Genomic DNA, 14,944 nt, shown 5'->3' with positions numbered 1-14,944 from the left:
CCCGCAATTTCCTCCCTAACTTCCCACAGTGTCCTGGGATACAGGTCCTGGAGATTTATCTTCTTTTATGTTTTTTTAAGATCTCCAGCACTTCCTCTTCTGTACTGTGAACTGTTTTCAAAACATCAGCATTTATTTCCCTGATTTCTCTAACCCCTACTTCTTTCTCAACACTAAAAATTGATGCAAAATATTCATTCATACCTCTCCATCTCCTGAGAAAGGTTTCTTGAAATTAAACAAATTCTTCACCATCCAAACCTTTAATCCTATGGTAGTCCCAGTCAATGTTTGTAAAATTAACGTCCCCTACTATTGCATATATTTGAGATCTCTCTTAATAGTTGCTTCTCAATTTCCCTCTGACAACTGTGGTCATACAGTACAATCCCTTCAAGGTGATCACCTTTTCTTATTTCAAATTTCTCCCATATATTCTCACAAAATGGTCCCTCAGAAATATCTTCTCTAATTACAAGAGTTATGTTTCCTGAATCAACCACTCCCCCTCCTCACTTACCTCTCTGTCTATCCTTCCTAAAACATCTAAAACCCGGGACGCCAAGCTTCCAGTCCTGTCCATCCCTCATCCAAGTTTCTGGAACAGCTATGACGCCCCAGTTCCATGTTCCCAGACGTGCCCTGAGTTCATCAGCCTTATCCGTAAGACCTCTTGCACTCAAATAAATGCAGTTTAACTATTCAGAGTTACTTTGTTCTCTGATTTGCTCTTGTCTGCCTTTTTCTCACTAACTTGTCCTTTTCCAATTCAGAATCATCCCCATTTTCTGTCTATTTTCACTGTTATTTAGGAACCCCCACCCACCTCTCTAAACGTTTACAGACTTCCGAGATGGAATTAGCAAATCACTCTGCCAGGATATTCATCCCTTTCCAATTCAGTTGAAACCCTTCCTTTTTAAAAGATCTTTTCTGTCCCAGAAGAGATCCCAATGCTCCAAGAAACTGAATCCTTGCACGTTGCAGCACCTCTTCAACCATTGATTTATCTGCCCCATCCTCTTCTTCCTTTCCCCCATTTGAACTTGACACAGGAAGTAAACCTTCCTCCTAACCTCTTACACTCACTCTGAATCCTTAATCCTTTCCCTGACTATGACATTCCTATCAATGTGCACAACAATTTCCATCTTCTTAATCTCCCCTTTGACAATCTGCTTCAAATGTTTTGAGACGTCCTTCACCCTGGCACCAGAAAAGCAACGTACTATCCTAGATTCGCACTCACTCCCACAGAATCTCCTGTCTGTGCCCCTGACAGGAGAGTTCCCAAAGACATTTATTTTTTGAAATTCTAACAAACCCATTTAACTTAAGGTTTGTTCTTAGTGCCCAAGATCTGATGACCACTTCTATTTTCCTCTGAGAGACCCTTTCAATGGTTCACAAAATGGAGTATCTGTTTGAGAGAGGAATAGCCACAAGAGCCTTCTGAATGACCTTGTTCCCTTTCCTTCCAGTCAATGATGTATCTGACTGATCCTGCTGTGTAAGCACTTCTCGAAATCTACTCGTCACTCAGTAACTCTTGTATGCCCCCATCGACATTAAACCTAAAACGAAGCAGATCTCAATAGCACCTTTATATGTAAGCTAACCTTCCTCACCCACTGATTTAGTATGAAGCGTGGAAAATTTTTTTTTTAAAAATTAAAAAGAAATCAAAGCTGAACTGAACAAATGAAAAAAAATTCCTCCTCAAATAATCCAACATTCAGCTTTCAATCTCAATTAAAAAACCCTCCAGGCCATCCATGTGTAGGCCTTACTATAAGCTCCATATAAAAACATTCTCTCCTTCTTCACATTTTTTAACTTAATTTTTAAAATCAGAACTTACCCCCCACTGATGACAGGCTCCCAGTTCTGTAGTTCCTGACTTTTCCTTACCACCTTTCTTTAATAATGGCACCACATCAGCCACCCTCCAGCCTTCTGACACTCACACTTGATAATACAAATATCTCAGTGAGGGGCCCAGCAATCTCTTCCCGAGCTTCCTCACTAACTGACATTTTTTGAAGATCAGAGAATCATTTTACGCCAGACCATGTGATGTGCAGTCCACAAACAACATGGCCTCCAATCCGCTCCCAACCTACATCATGGAGACTGTACAGAATGGCAGATGGGAAGATCTGGTCAAACCACTAACCCTGGAGAATCCTTGGAGAAGAATAGAACCCTCAGAGGTAATGACCCAATGTGCTCCATTCATCTCCATGGGACTTGACCAGCCATGACCGCCCCATGGTGCGTGAGATCATGACTCTGCCTGGCAGCATGTCCGAATATATAAGGAAAGGCATTAACCACCTCCCACCCACCCTCCACAAGGGCAAGGGGGAAAGAAGAGAAGACTGACCCCACTGTGTCTCTGTCACTGACCCAGGGGGAGTAGACTGACCCCACTGTGTCTCTGTCACTGACCCAGGGGAGAGCACACTCAGCCCACTGTGTCTCTGTCACTGACCCAGGGGAGAGCAGACTGACCCCACTGTGTCTCTGTCACTGACCCTGGGGAGAGCAGACTGACCCCACTGTGTCTCTGTCACTGACCCAGGGGAGAGCAGACTGACCCCACTGTGTCTCTGTCACTGACCCAGGGGAGAGCAGAGTGACCCCACTGTGTCTGTGTCACTGACCCAGGGGAGAGCAGACTGACCCCACTGTGTCTGTGTCACTGACCCAGGGGAGAGAAGACTGACCCCAATATGTCTCTGTCACTGACCCAGGGGGGAGCAGACTGACCCCACTGTGTCTGTGTCACTGACCCAGGGGAGAGCAGACTGACCCCACTGTGTCTGTGTCACTGACCCAGGGGAGAGCAGACTGACCCCACTGTGTCTGTGTCACTGACCCAGGGGAGAGCAGACTGACCCCACTGTGTCTCTGTCACTGACCCAGGGGAGAGCAGACTGACCCCACTGTGTCTCTGTCACTGACCCCAGGGGAGAGCAGAGTGACCCCACTGTGTCCCTGTTACTGACCCAGGGGAGAGCAGAGTGACCCCACTGTGTCCCTGTTACTGACCCCTGTTTCGAGCATTATCCCTCCAACTCATCAAATGTGAGTTCTCGAGGTTCCTAATGGATTCCTACGCTGAGTGTGAGATAATAGTTTTCCATTTAGGACTGGTGTTTTTAACTAAATTTGTTTTTCAGCGTATTTGCAATTTTCCACGTCCCGGGTGCGTCCCAGTGGCCAGACGTCTTTTCCCAATTTCTTATGCAGTGCTATCGATGGCTGATGCAAGTTCCGCTCATTCTCCGGGAATTTCAAACACATAAAGGTTAAGGATGAATTAATCTTAGCCTTATCTCAGGCCTGTCCCGTACTACAGCACACAGTGCTATGTTATTCCTGGTACCAAAAACAAACAGAGATAAGGGCCCAATTTGAAAAGTAAAAGTCTCTCTGATTTCTTAAAAAAACGTAAACAAAATATCCCAGCATGGCTTCCCGGGTCAACCAACAAATGGATCCCTGATCCACTCCACTCGATCACAGTCCACTGAAGATTTTAGAATTTAGATTTGGAAACCGTCATCTGCGAGTGTCCTCTGCAAGGGGTGAGGGGTCACAGCGGTCAGCCAAGGGAAACAGTTAGACCCAGGTTTTAATGCTTACCTCAGATGCCCAGGTCTGACCCATATCCCTCGGCTGCAGCTGGATCTCTTCTTCAGTCCCTGACAGAATTCACCCAGGTGATTTGGTTTTCGGTCGCAACGCCAAATATCGAAAATGTAGTCATTTCATAAACTGCTGATTCCCATGTCCTCACTTCCCGATTAAGCCTTGTTTGATTCCATTGTAACATCCACGCAACTGTTTCTGACCTTTTGCCACAGTCCTTCTAACTTACTGAATTCAACTCGAGAGTTTGACCAAGTTTTTCCCATCATGCAAGGTCATATATTCCCCACAATACCACATTTTCCCCTTTTGTCATATCATGACAATCAGTTATACAGGCACTTTGAAAATCCAAAATGGCCTCAGCCCGCATAGAATCATGAATCAGTTTGTCAAGATGATATTGGCACGTACTTTATTTGTGACACCAAAGTGCACCCATGGCTTACTATTAATTGGATAAGATCCTGCTATCTTGGATTATGTTGTACCCTACATGCATCACCTCACCTCCCTTAAGCACTACCATCCACAAATTACGAGAGCCATTACTGGGCTAGACCAGTTCCTCATGTTATCTTTTCCATTGTATGGAATGGGACGAGGATCCAGCGAATTGGTTCACACGGCCTCAGCATTGGAACACCTGACCAATGAGACAGCTTTATAAACCAAAGGAACTGGACAAGCACTGACTGTGGTGTCAGCTGAGCTCGTGGCTGTCTGGACAGCGGTACTGCAGAATCAACTGGCTTTGGATTATCTGCTAGTCTCACAAGGATGAAGATGTGTCGGTCAGGAGTGCAGTACTTCCATTCCAGATACCTCTGGAAATATGACCAACCTAGTTGAACATATTAAGCAACATACAAGGTGTTGTTAAAGTACTCCACGGTTATATCCCATGGAGTTCATTGAGTTGGTTGGATCACGGAATGTTTGATTGGATCTTTAAAGCCTTTTTGCTCACAGTACTATTGCTCGTAGGATTAGGGTTATGTGTTTGCTCGTGCCAATGCATTTTCAGTCAGATTTTCAATGTACCTATATTACTGATTGATTGTCGTGATATGACAAAGAGGCGAAATGTGGTATTGCGCGGAACATATAATATTGCATGATGGGAAAAGGTTGGTTAAACTCTTGAGTTATAATTCAGTAAGATAAAAGGACTGTGCAAAAGCTCAGAAACAGCTTTCAGGACCAGGCTGAATGTAAACAAATTCCACAAGTTTATTGAGACTTTAGAAATCTTCTTAATGGCTCCTTGTATATTTCAAACTGCAGATGTTAGCTGAAACAAAAGGTCCATATAACAAAAACAGAGTTATGCAATGATGCAAATGATTAATGTTTTTTAGGACTAAGGTTGAATGTTACAGATGATGTATATTTCATGATAATCTGTAAATTCATCAGCATTTCTTAAAATATATAATGCGCACCTAAAGGTGCAAAACGTGGAAGAGAAATAGGGAAAAATTTGGATCCCTCCTTTTCTCAAGTTTCAGCCAAACTGCGCCAGTATTTAAAATAAAGGCTGATTATTGTCAGTTCAATTGATTTTTTCTTTTGAGTATTGCTGATTTCTTTTGCTCTCACAGATCCCTGCTAATTAAATTCCATTTTGACACCCCCCCTCATGCTTCCAAATTCCAATGGATATGATCCTGGTCTACTCAGTCTCTGCTCATAAGCCAACCCACTCAACTCTGGAATCAACCTCGTGAATCTCTTCTGCACCACTTTTAGTGCTAGTACATCCTTTCTTAAGTAAGGAGACCAAAACTGCTCACAGTACTCCAGGTGCACCCTCACTAGCACTCTCTACAGCTGCAGCATAACCTCCCTGTTTTTAAACTCAACCTCTTTCGCAATGATGGATAAAATTCCATTTGCCTTCCGAATTACCTATTGCACCTGCAGACCAACCTTCTGTGATTCATGCACAAGGACACCCAGGTCCCTCTGCACAGCAACATGCTACAATTTTTTACCATTCAAATAATAGTCCTTTTTGCTGTTATTCCTACCAAAATGGATGATTTCATATTAATTAACATTGTCCTCCATCTACCAGACCTTTGTCCACTCACTTAAACTATCTATGTCCCTTTGCAAAGTTTCACAGTCCTCTGCATACCTTGCTCTACCACTCATTTTAGTATCATCTGCAAACTTTGACACACTCTCTATGCTCCCCAACTCCAAATCAACAATATAAATTGTGAATAATTGCAGTCCTAACACTGATCCGAGGTACACCACTACTCACTGATTGCCAACCAGAAAAGCACTCATTTATTCCCACTCTTTACTTCCTGTTAGTTAATCAATTCTCCCTCCATGCTAATACATTACCCATAATGCCAGGCATCTTTACTTTATGCAGCAGCCTTTTGTGCAACACCTTGTCCAATACCTTTTGGAAATGTAGATACACCCCAACCACTGGGTCCCTGTTGTCTACCATGATTGCAATGTCTTCATAGGATTCTGTACATTAGTTAAGCATTTCTTGCCTTTTATGAACCTGTGCTACGTCTGTCCAATGGGACAATCTCCATCTAGGTGCCATGCTATTTCTTCCTTGATAATAGATACAAGTGTTTTCCCCACTACAGAAGTTAAGCTAACCTGTCTATGATTCTCCATCTTTGTCTATTTCCTTTTTAAACAGTGGCATCACATTTGCTCTTTTCCAGATTGCTGGAACTACCTGAAGGGCTTATGCCTGAAACATTGATTCTCCTGCTCCTTGGATGCTGCCTGACCTGCTGTGCTTTTCCAGCACCACACACTCGATTACTGTAATTGCCCCAATAAGTTTTGGAAAATTACAAGTGCATTTGTTATTTCTCTGGCCAACTCTTTCAGTATCCTGGGATGCATTCCATCAGGGCCTCCCCCCCACCCCCACCTTATCTCACCCTCACCTCCTCCACCTATTGTATTCCCAGCACCCCTCCCCCAAATTCTCTCCCCCCTACCTTTCATCTCAGCCCACTTGGCACACCAGCCTCATTCCTGAAGAAGGGCTGAAACATCATTTCTCCTGCAACTCAGATGCTGCTTGGCCTTCTGTGTTCTTCCAGCACCACATTTTTCAACTCTGGTCTCCAGCATCTGAAGTCCTCACTTTCTCCTAACTACCACTTGCCTTCTTGCTCTCCCCCCTCTGGAATGGCATTATGTATCACTATGCCGTGGTCAGCTGGCTTATCCTCTCTGCAGCTCTGTTCCTCATCCACACAGGAAGCAAGTACCTTGTACCTGTTGGACAAGGACAAAAGCTGAGGCTCCTCTATCTGGATCCCTCTACCAGCCTCACTTTCAAACACACTATGCTGTCCCTGGTCTCTGACAGAATTTATACTCATTAATCTACCAGGTGTGACTGCCTGGTGAAACACAGCGTCCAGGGACTTCTTTTTTTTTAATTTAAAAAAATATACTTTATTCCTGAAATTATTTAGGTCTCTTTACAATTGGCCATGCCATTCTTGTGCACACATTACATTGCTTTACATACAGACATCGAAATTTATTTTTCAAAGATACAAGTCTGTACATTTACTATCCAGCTCTTCTGCTGAGGCATCAGAGGAGCCTAGATGACTGGGTGGGCCCCCTGTTCTTCTAATAAGGCAGGCAGATGTTACACAGTGGTCTTTCCCCACCATGCATTGGCGGCAGCTGCCCCAAGCTTCAGTGTGTCCGTCAACACGTAGTCCTGGGCCTTGGAATGTGCCAGTGTGCAACACTGAGGGTCAACTCCTTCAGCTGGAAGATCAAGAGGTTTCAGACAGACCAAAGAGTTGATGATCTTCCAGGCACAGTTGATATTCATCTTGGTGTGCATCCCAGGGAACAAACCGAAGAGCACGGAGTCCCGCGTCACAGCACTGCTTAGGATGAACCTCGACAAACACCACTGCATTCCTCACCAGACTTCTTATGCATAGGCACATTCCAGAAGGAGGTGTGTGACAGTCTTGTCCCCCCCGCAGCCACTTCGAGGACAGCGTGCGGTGCGGCAGAGAGTCCGGGCGTGCACAAAGGATCTCATAGGCAGAGCCCTTCTCACCACCAGCCAAGCCATGTCTTGGTGCTTGTTGGAAAGTTCTGGCAATGAGGCATTCTGCCAAATGACTTTGACAGACTGCTCAGGGAACCTCTCGATAGGATCTGCCCTCTTCTTTTCCCAAAGGGTCTCAAGGAGACGACATGCTGACCACTTCCTGACGGACTTGTGGTCAAAGGTGTTTTTCTTCATAAACTTTACCAGGCCCATCCTTCACAACACTGGGGACAAGTAGATCCTCAGTACATAGTGACACTTGGTGTTTGCGTACCGGGGATTCACGTACAGCTTGATGCAGCCACGCACGAAGGTGGCCATCAGGGTGAGGGTGGCATTGGGTGTGTTTTTTCCCCCATGGCCCAGATCTTTATACATCGAGTCCCTTCGGACCCGGTCCATCTTTGATCTCCATATAAATTGGAAGATGGCCCGGGTGACTGCAGTGGCACAAGTTCTAGGAAAAGACCAGACCTGTGCCACATATAACAGCAATGACAGTGCCTCACGCCTGATGACCAGGTTTCACTGACAGCCACAACACAGATGGATGCCAGGCCACGCTCCCCGGCCGGGGAATGGCATCGAGCCTGACGAACGGAATGTGCAGGGTGCGGGGAAGGCCAAGCACTCCGATGCCAGAGGGCTCATCCAGGGACTTTTTCTTAATTTCAAAATATACTTTATTCATGTAAATAAATCTTTGGTACTTGTACAATTTTCCATGTCGTTCATAGTTATATACATTGCATGTCTTAACATTACAAAGAACAAATTGAATTAATCGAATTCACAGTTATCCTATTAACAGTTACCTTTATTAACTATCCAGTCTCTTGGTATTTGGCTGTGGCTTCAGCGGAACCCACCTACTGAGTTGGTGCCCTGTTATATGAAAGCAAATGAAACTTCTTTAACCCCCAGTTTATGGGGTTCCCATTGTCCATATGACTGTCCTGTCTCTGGGGTGGCTGTCTACATCCCCAAGGTAAGCACGAACTGCTGGACCTTCGCTGGGCTGAAGTAGCTATCCAGCTCCTCACTGGAGTCATTTACCCGCTCTGGTGTCATTGAGCCAAGGCAAGGCTCCTCACTGTCCAGTTCTGTGTTTGACAATGGGACTGTCAGAGGATCACAGCTCTCGGTTGCCTGTAGTTGTGGGGCAGTGGGTACCTCCTGGTTCTCACTGGGTGGAGGGTGGACTTCGGGGGGGGTTCGTTGTTTCCTGGTTGGGGGGAAATGCCCTCCTCTTTACCGACGGCGCTCTGTCTCTTCTTCTGGTGGTGATGGTGGTGGGCCACAGTGTTTGAAGCTCAGATTCCAGCTCATCAACTCTGAGCCGGAGTACTTCCAGCAAACAACACTTGCTGCAAATGTGGTGACTGCAGCTCGCATTGGGATCAGCCAGCTCCTGCAGCACACAGCTACAGTACATCACCTGCCCTGCCATCTCTACTGAGTTAATTAACTTATTAGTTAGTTTATCCCTGGTTAGTTAATCTAGTTCATTTTGGAGAGTCTTTTTTTTCAAATTTCAGAAGGATTTTCTATTAGCCAATCAGATCACAGTTCTCCTGTGACGCCACCTTTTCAGTTACTCCCTGTGTTCCCCGCAGTCAGTTAGTTATTTACTTTTAGCTGTACGTTACCCTCCACCCCTGAAAACAAGGCCGTGAATCCCCGCGGTCAGTTAGTTATATACTTACAGCTCTGCTCCACCCTCTGACCCTGAAAACAAGGCCGTGAATCCCCGCGGTCAGTTAGTTATATACTTACAGCTCTGCTCCCACCTCTGACCCTGAAAACAAGGCCGTGAATCCCCACAGTCAGTTAGTTATATACTTACAGATCTGCTCCACCCTCCACCCCTGAAAACAAGGCTGTGAATTCCCACAGTCAGTTAGTTATATACTTACAGCTCTGCTCTAACCTCCACCCCTGAAAACAGGCCATGAATCCCCGCGGTCAGTTAGTTATATACTTACAGATCTGCTCCACCCTCCACCCCTGAAAACAAGGCCGTGAATCCCCATGGTCAGTTAGTTATATACTTACAGCTCTGCTCCACCCTCCACCCCTGAAAACAAGGCCGTGAATCCCCACAGTCAGTTAGTTATATACTTACAGCTCTGCTCCACCCTCCACCCCTGAAAACAAGGCCGTGAATCCCCGCGGTCAGTTAGTTATATACTTACAGCTCTGCTTCACCCTCCACCCCAGAAAACAAGGCCGTGAATCCCCGCGGTCAGTTAGTTATATACTTACAGCTCTGCTCCACCCTCCACCCCAGAAAACAAGGCCGTGAATCCCCGCGGTCAGTTAGTTATATACTTACAGCTCTGCTTCACCCTCCACCCCAGAAAACAAGGCCGTGAATCCCCACGGTCAGTTAGTTATATACTTACAGCTCTGCTCCACCCTCCACCCCTGAAAACAAGGCCGTGAATCCCCACAGTCAGTTAGTTATATACTTACAGCTCTGCTCCACCCTCCACCCCTGAAAACAAGGCCGTGAATCCCCGCGGTCAGTTAATTATATACTTACAGCTCTGCTCCACCTTCTGCCCCTGAAAACAAGTAATAATAACACACTTCCCTATCCATATAATCTTCCCCAGGACCTGTACGCTTCCATGTATCTGTATAACCCCAAAACACCACCTTATCATTGCAACCATTCCAGATCACTCGTTTCTTTTATTGTTTCTTTTTCAATCGTCTCTCTGGGAATTTAGAATAGTGAGAATGGAGGTTCAGGCAGTTGAATGTACCTCCTGCAGAATGTGGGAGGTAAGTGTCCCCACGAGTGTCCCTGCTGACTACATCTGCGGGAAGTGCACTCAACTCCAGCATCTCGGAAACCACGTCAGGGAACTGAGGCTGGAGCTGGATTAACTTCGGATCATTCAGGAGGCGGTGGGAGTTATTGAGAGGAGTTACAGGGAGGTAGCTGCACCTCAGGTACAAGAAGGAAGCAGATGGATTACTCTCAGGGGATGAAAAGGGACCAGGCAGACAGTGCAGGGAACTCCTGTGGCCATTCCCCTCAATAACAAGTATAAAACTTTGGATACTGTTGGCGGGGGGGGAACGACTTACCAAGGGTAAGCCATGGGGTACTGATCCCTGGCACAGAGTCTGTTCCTGTTGCTCAGAAGGGAAGTGGGGAGATGAGCAGAGTATTAGTCACTGGGGACTCCATAGCGAGGACAGATTGGAGGTTCCAATGGAGAGAGACTCGCAGTTGGTGTGATGCCTCGCAGGTGCCAAGGTCTGAGATGCCTTGGATCATGTTTTGGGGATCCTTGAGGGGGAGGGGTAGCAGCCCCCAAGGTGGTCCGCATAAGCACTAACAACATCATTTGGAGAAAACAGGATGGTCTCCACCTGAACCAGAGGGGTACCAATATCCTGGGCGGGGGAGGAGGGCGGTGTGTGGAAATTTGCTAATGCTCGTGGGGAGGGTTTAAACTAATTCAGCAGGGGGATGGGACCCTGAACTGTAGTTCCACTGTCCAAGAGGTTGAGAGTGGAGAGGTCAGAAATATGGTTTTAAGGTTGCAAGAGTGCATCGGAATGCAAGAAGTGGTTTGAAGTGTGTCTACTTCAGTGCCAGGAGCATCCTGAATAAGGTGGGTGAACTTGCAGCATGGGTTGGTACCTGGGACTTCGATGTTATGGCCATTTCGGAGACATGGATAGAAAAGGGACAGGAATGGTTCGTGCATGTTCCGGGATTTAGATGGTTCAGTAAGAACAGAGAAGATGGTAAAAGAGTGGGAGATGTGGCATTGTTAATCAGGGACAATATTACGGTGGCAGAAGGTACATTTGAGGACTCGTCTACTAAGGTAGTGTGGGCTGAGGTTAGAAACAGGAAAGGAGATGTCACCTTGTTGGGACTTTTCTACTGGCCTCCAAATAGTTCCAGAGATTTAGAGGAAAGGAGAGCAGATTCTGGATAGGAGAGAGAGTAACAGAGTAGTTGTTATGGGGTCTTTAACTTTCCAAACATTGACTGGAAATACTGAGTACTTTAGATGGGTCAGTTTTTGTCCAATATGTGCAGAAGATTTTCCTGAAACAGTATGTAGACAGGCCAACAAGGGGCGAGACCATATTGGATTTGGTACCGTGTAAGGAACCTAGCCAGGTATTAGATTCAGAGGTTAGTGAGCATTTGGTGATAGTGCCCACATTTAGTTGTGTTTACTTTAGCAATGGAAAGGGTTAGGTATATACCATGGGGCAAGAGTTATAGCAGTGGTATAAATGTTGCAATTAGGGCGCAATTAGGAAAGATTTAGGATGCAGAGGATGGGAAAGGAAACTTCAGGGGATGGGCACAATTGAAATGTGGAGCTTATTCATGGAACAGCTACTGCGTGTCCTTGATAAGTATGTACCTGTCAGGCAGGGAGGAAGTGGTTGAGTAAGGGAGTCACGGTCTACAAAAGAAGTTGAATCTCTTGTCAAGAGGAAGAAGAAGGTTCATGTTAGGATGAGATGTGAAGGCTCAGTTAGGGTGTTTGAGAATTATAGGTTAGCCAGGAAAGACCGAAAGAAAGAGCTAAGAAGAGCCAGGAGGGGATGTGAAAAGTCATTGGCAGGTAGGATCAAGGAAAAACCTAAAGGTTTCTACAGGTATATCAAGAATAAAAGAATGACTAGAGTGAGTTTGGGGCCAAACAAGGACAGTAGTGGGAGGTTGTGCGTGGAGTCTGAGGAGATAGGAGAAGTGCTAACTGAATTCTTTTCAATGTACTCGCATAGGAAAATGACTGCGTTGTCTTGGAGAATACTGAGGTGCAGGTGACTAGACTAGACAGGATTGAGGTTCACAAGGAGGTGTTGTTAGCCATTCTGGAAAGTGGGAAAATAAATAAGTCCCTTAGAGCAGATGGTATTTATCCTCGGATTCTCTGGGAAGCCAGGGAGGAGATTGCAGAGCCATTGGCTTTGAACTTTATGTCGTCATTGTCGATAGGGATAGTGCCAGAAGACTCGAGGATAGCAAGTATTGTCCCCTTGAACAAGAAGGGGAGTAGAGACAACCCTGATATTTATCTCCCAGTGAGCCTTACTTCGGTTGTGGGTAAAGTGCTGGAAACGATTAGAAGAGATAGGATTTATAATCATCTCGAAAGGAATAGGTTCATTATGGATAGTCAACATGGTTTTGTGAAGGGTAGGTCATGCCACACAAACCTTATAGAGTTCTTTGAGAAAGTGACCAAACAGCTGGATGAGGGTAAAGTGGTTGATCTGGTGCATATGGATTTCAGTTCGATAAGGTTCCCCACGTTAGGCTATTGCATAAAATACGGAGGTGTGGGATTGTCAGTAATTTAGCAGTTTGAATCAGACATTGGCCAGCTGAAAGAAGACAGGGGGTGGTGGTTGATGGGAAATGTTCACCCTAGAGTTCAGTTACTAGTGGGGGACTGCAAGGCCTGTTTTGGGGCCATTTCTGTTTGTCTTTTCTAAAAATGAACTGGATGAGGGCATAGAAGGATGGGTTAGTAAATTTGCGGATGACACTAAGGTAGGTGGAGTTGTTGTGGTTCTGTTCGTCGAGCTGGGAATTTCTGGTGCAGACGTTTCGTCCCCTGTCTAGGTGACATCCTCAGTGCTTGGGAGCCTCCTGTGAAGCTCTTCTGTGATCTTTCCTCCGGCATTTGTAGTGGTTTGAATCTGCCACTTCCGGTTGTCAGTTCCAGCTGTCCGCTGCAGTGGTCGGTATATAGGGTCCAGGTCAATGTGCTTATTGATTGAATCTGTGGATGAGTGCCAAGCCTCTAGGAATTCCCTGGCTGTTCTCTGTTTGGCTTGTCCTATAATAGTAGTTGTGTTCCAGTCGAATTCATGTTGCTTGTCTTCTGCGTGTGTGGATACTAAGGATAGCTGGTCATGTCGTTTCGTGGCTAGTTGGTGTTCATGGATGCGGATCGTTAGCTGTCTTCCTGTTTGTCCTATGTAGTGTTTTGTGCAGTCCTTGCATGGGATTTTATACACTACATTGGTTTTTCTCATGCTGGGTATCAGGTCCTTTGTCCTGGTGAGTTGTTGTCTGAGTGTGGCTGTTGGTTTGTGTGCTGTTATGAGTCCTAGTGGTCGCAGTAGTCTGGCTGTCAGTTCAGAAATGCTCCTGATGTATGGTAGTGTGGCTAGTCCTTTGGGTTGTGGCATGTCCTCTTTCCCTGAGGCATCTGTTGATGAAATTGCGGGGGTTTCCGTTTTTGGCGAATACATTGTATCGGTGTTCTTCTTCCTCTCTTTGCAGTTCTAATGTACTGCAGTGTGTTGTGGCCCTTTTGAACAGTGTCCTGATGCAACTTTGTTTGTGTGTGTTGGGGTGGTTGCTTTCGTAGTTCAGGAGTTAGTCTGTGTGTGTGGCTTTCCTGTATACCTTTGTGGTGAATTCTCCGTTCGGTGTTCTCTGTACCATCACGTCTAGGAATGGGAGTTGGTTGTCCTTTTCTTCCTCTCTAGTGAATCGGATTCCTGTGAGTGTGGCGTTGATGATCCGGTGTGTGTTCTCTATTTCTGTGTTTTTAATGATTACATAGGTGTCATCCACATATCTGACCCAGAGTTTGGGTTGAATTTGCAGTACGACTGTTTGTTCTAACCCTTGCGTTACCACTTCTGCTATGAGTCCAGAGATGGGTGAGCCCATGGGTGTGCCGTTGATTTGTTCATATATTTGGTTGTTGAATGTGAAGTGTGTTGTGAGGCACAGGTCCAGTAGTTTGAGTATGCCGTCTTTGTTGATAGGTTCAACGTCCTGTTGTCTGTTCTGTATGTCCAGCAGGTTGGCTATTGTTTCTCTGGCGATGGTTTTGTCGATAGAGGTGAACAGTGCCATTACATCGAATGAGACTATGGTTTCTTCCTTGTCTATGTGTATATGTGTATATTTCTGGGACAACTGGGACAACACTACTATTATAGGACAAGCCAAACAGAGAACAGCCAGGGAATTCCTAGAGGCATGGCACCCATCAACAGATTCAATCAATAAGCACATCGACCTGGACCCAATATACCGACCACTGCAACGGACAGCTGGAACTGACAACCGGAAGCGGCAGATTGAAACCACTACAAATGCCGGAGCAAAGATCACAGAAGCGCTTCACAGGAGGCTCCCAAGCACTGGGGATGTCACCTAGACAGGGGACAAAACGTCTGCAACACAAATTC

The sequence above is a fragment of the Chiloscyllium punctatum genome, chromosome 29 (genome assembly GCF_047496795.1).
Source record: "Chiloscyllium punctatum isolate Juve2018m chromosome 29, sChiPun1.3, whole genome shotgun sequence".
NCBI lineage: Eukaryota > Metazoa > Chordata > Chondrichthyes > Orectolobiformes > Hemiscylliidae > Chiloscyllium > Chiloscyllium punctatum.
Note: the sequence above shows the minus strand (reverse complement) of the source record.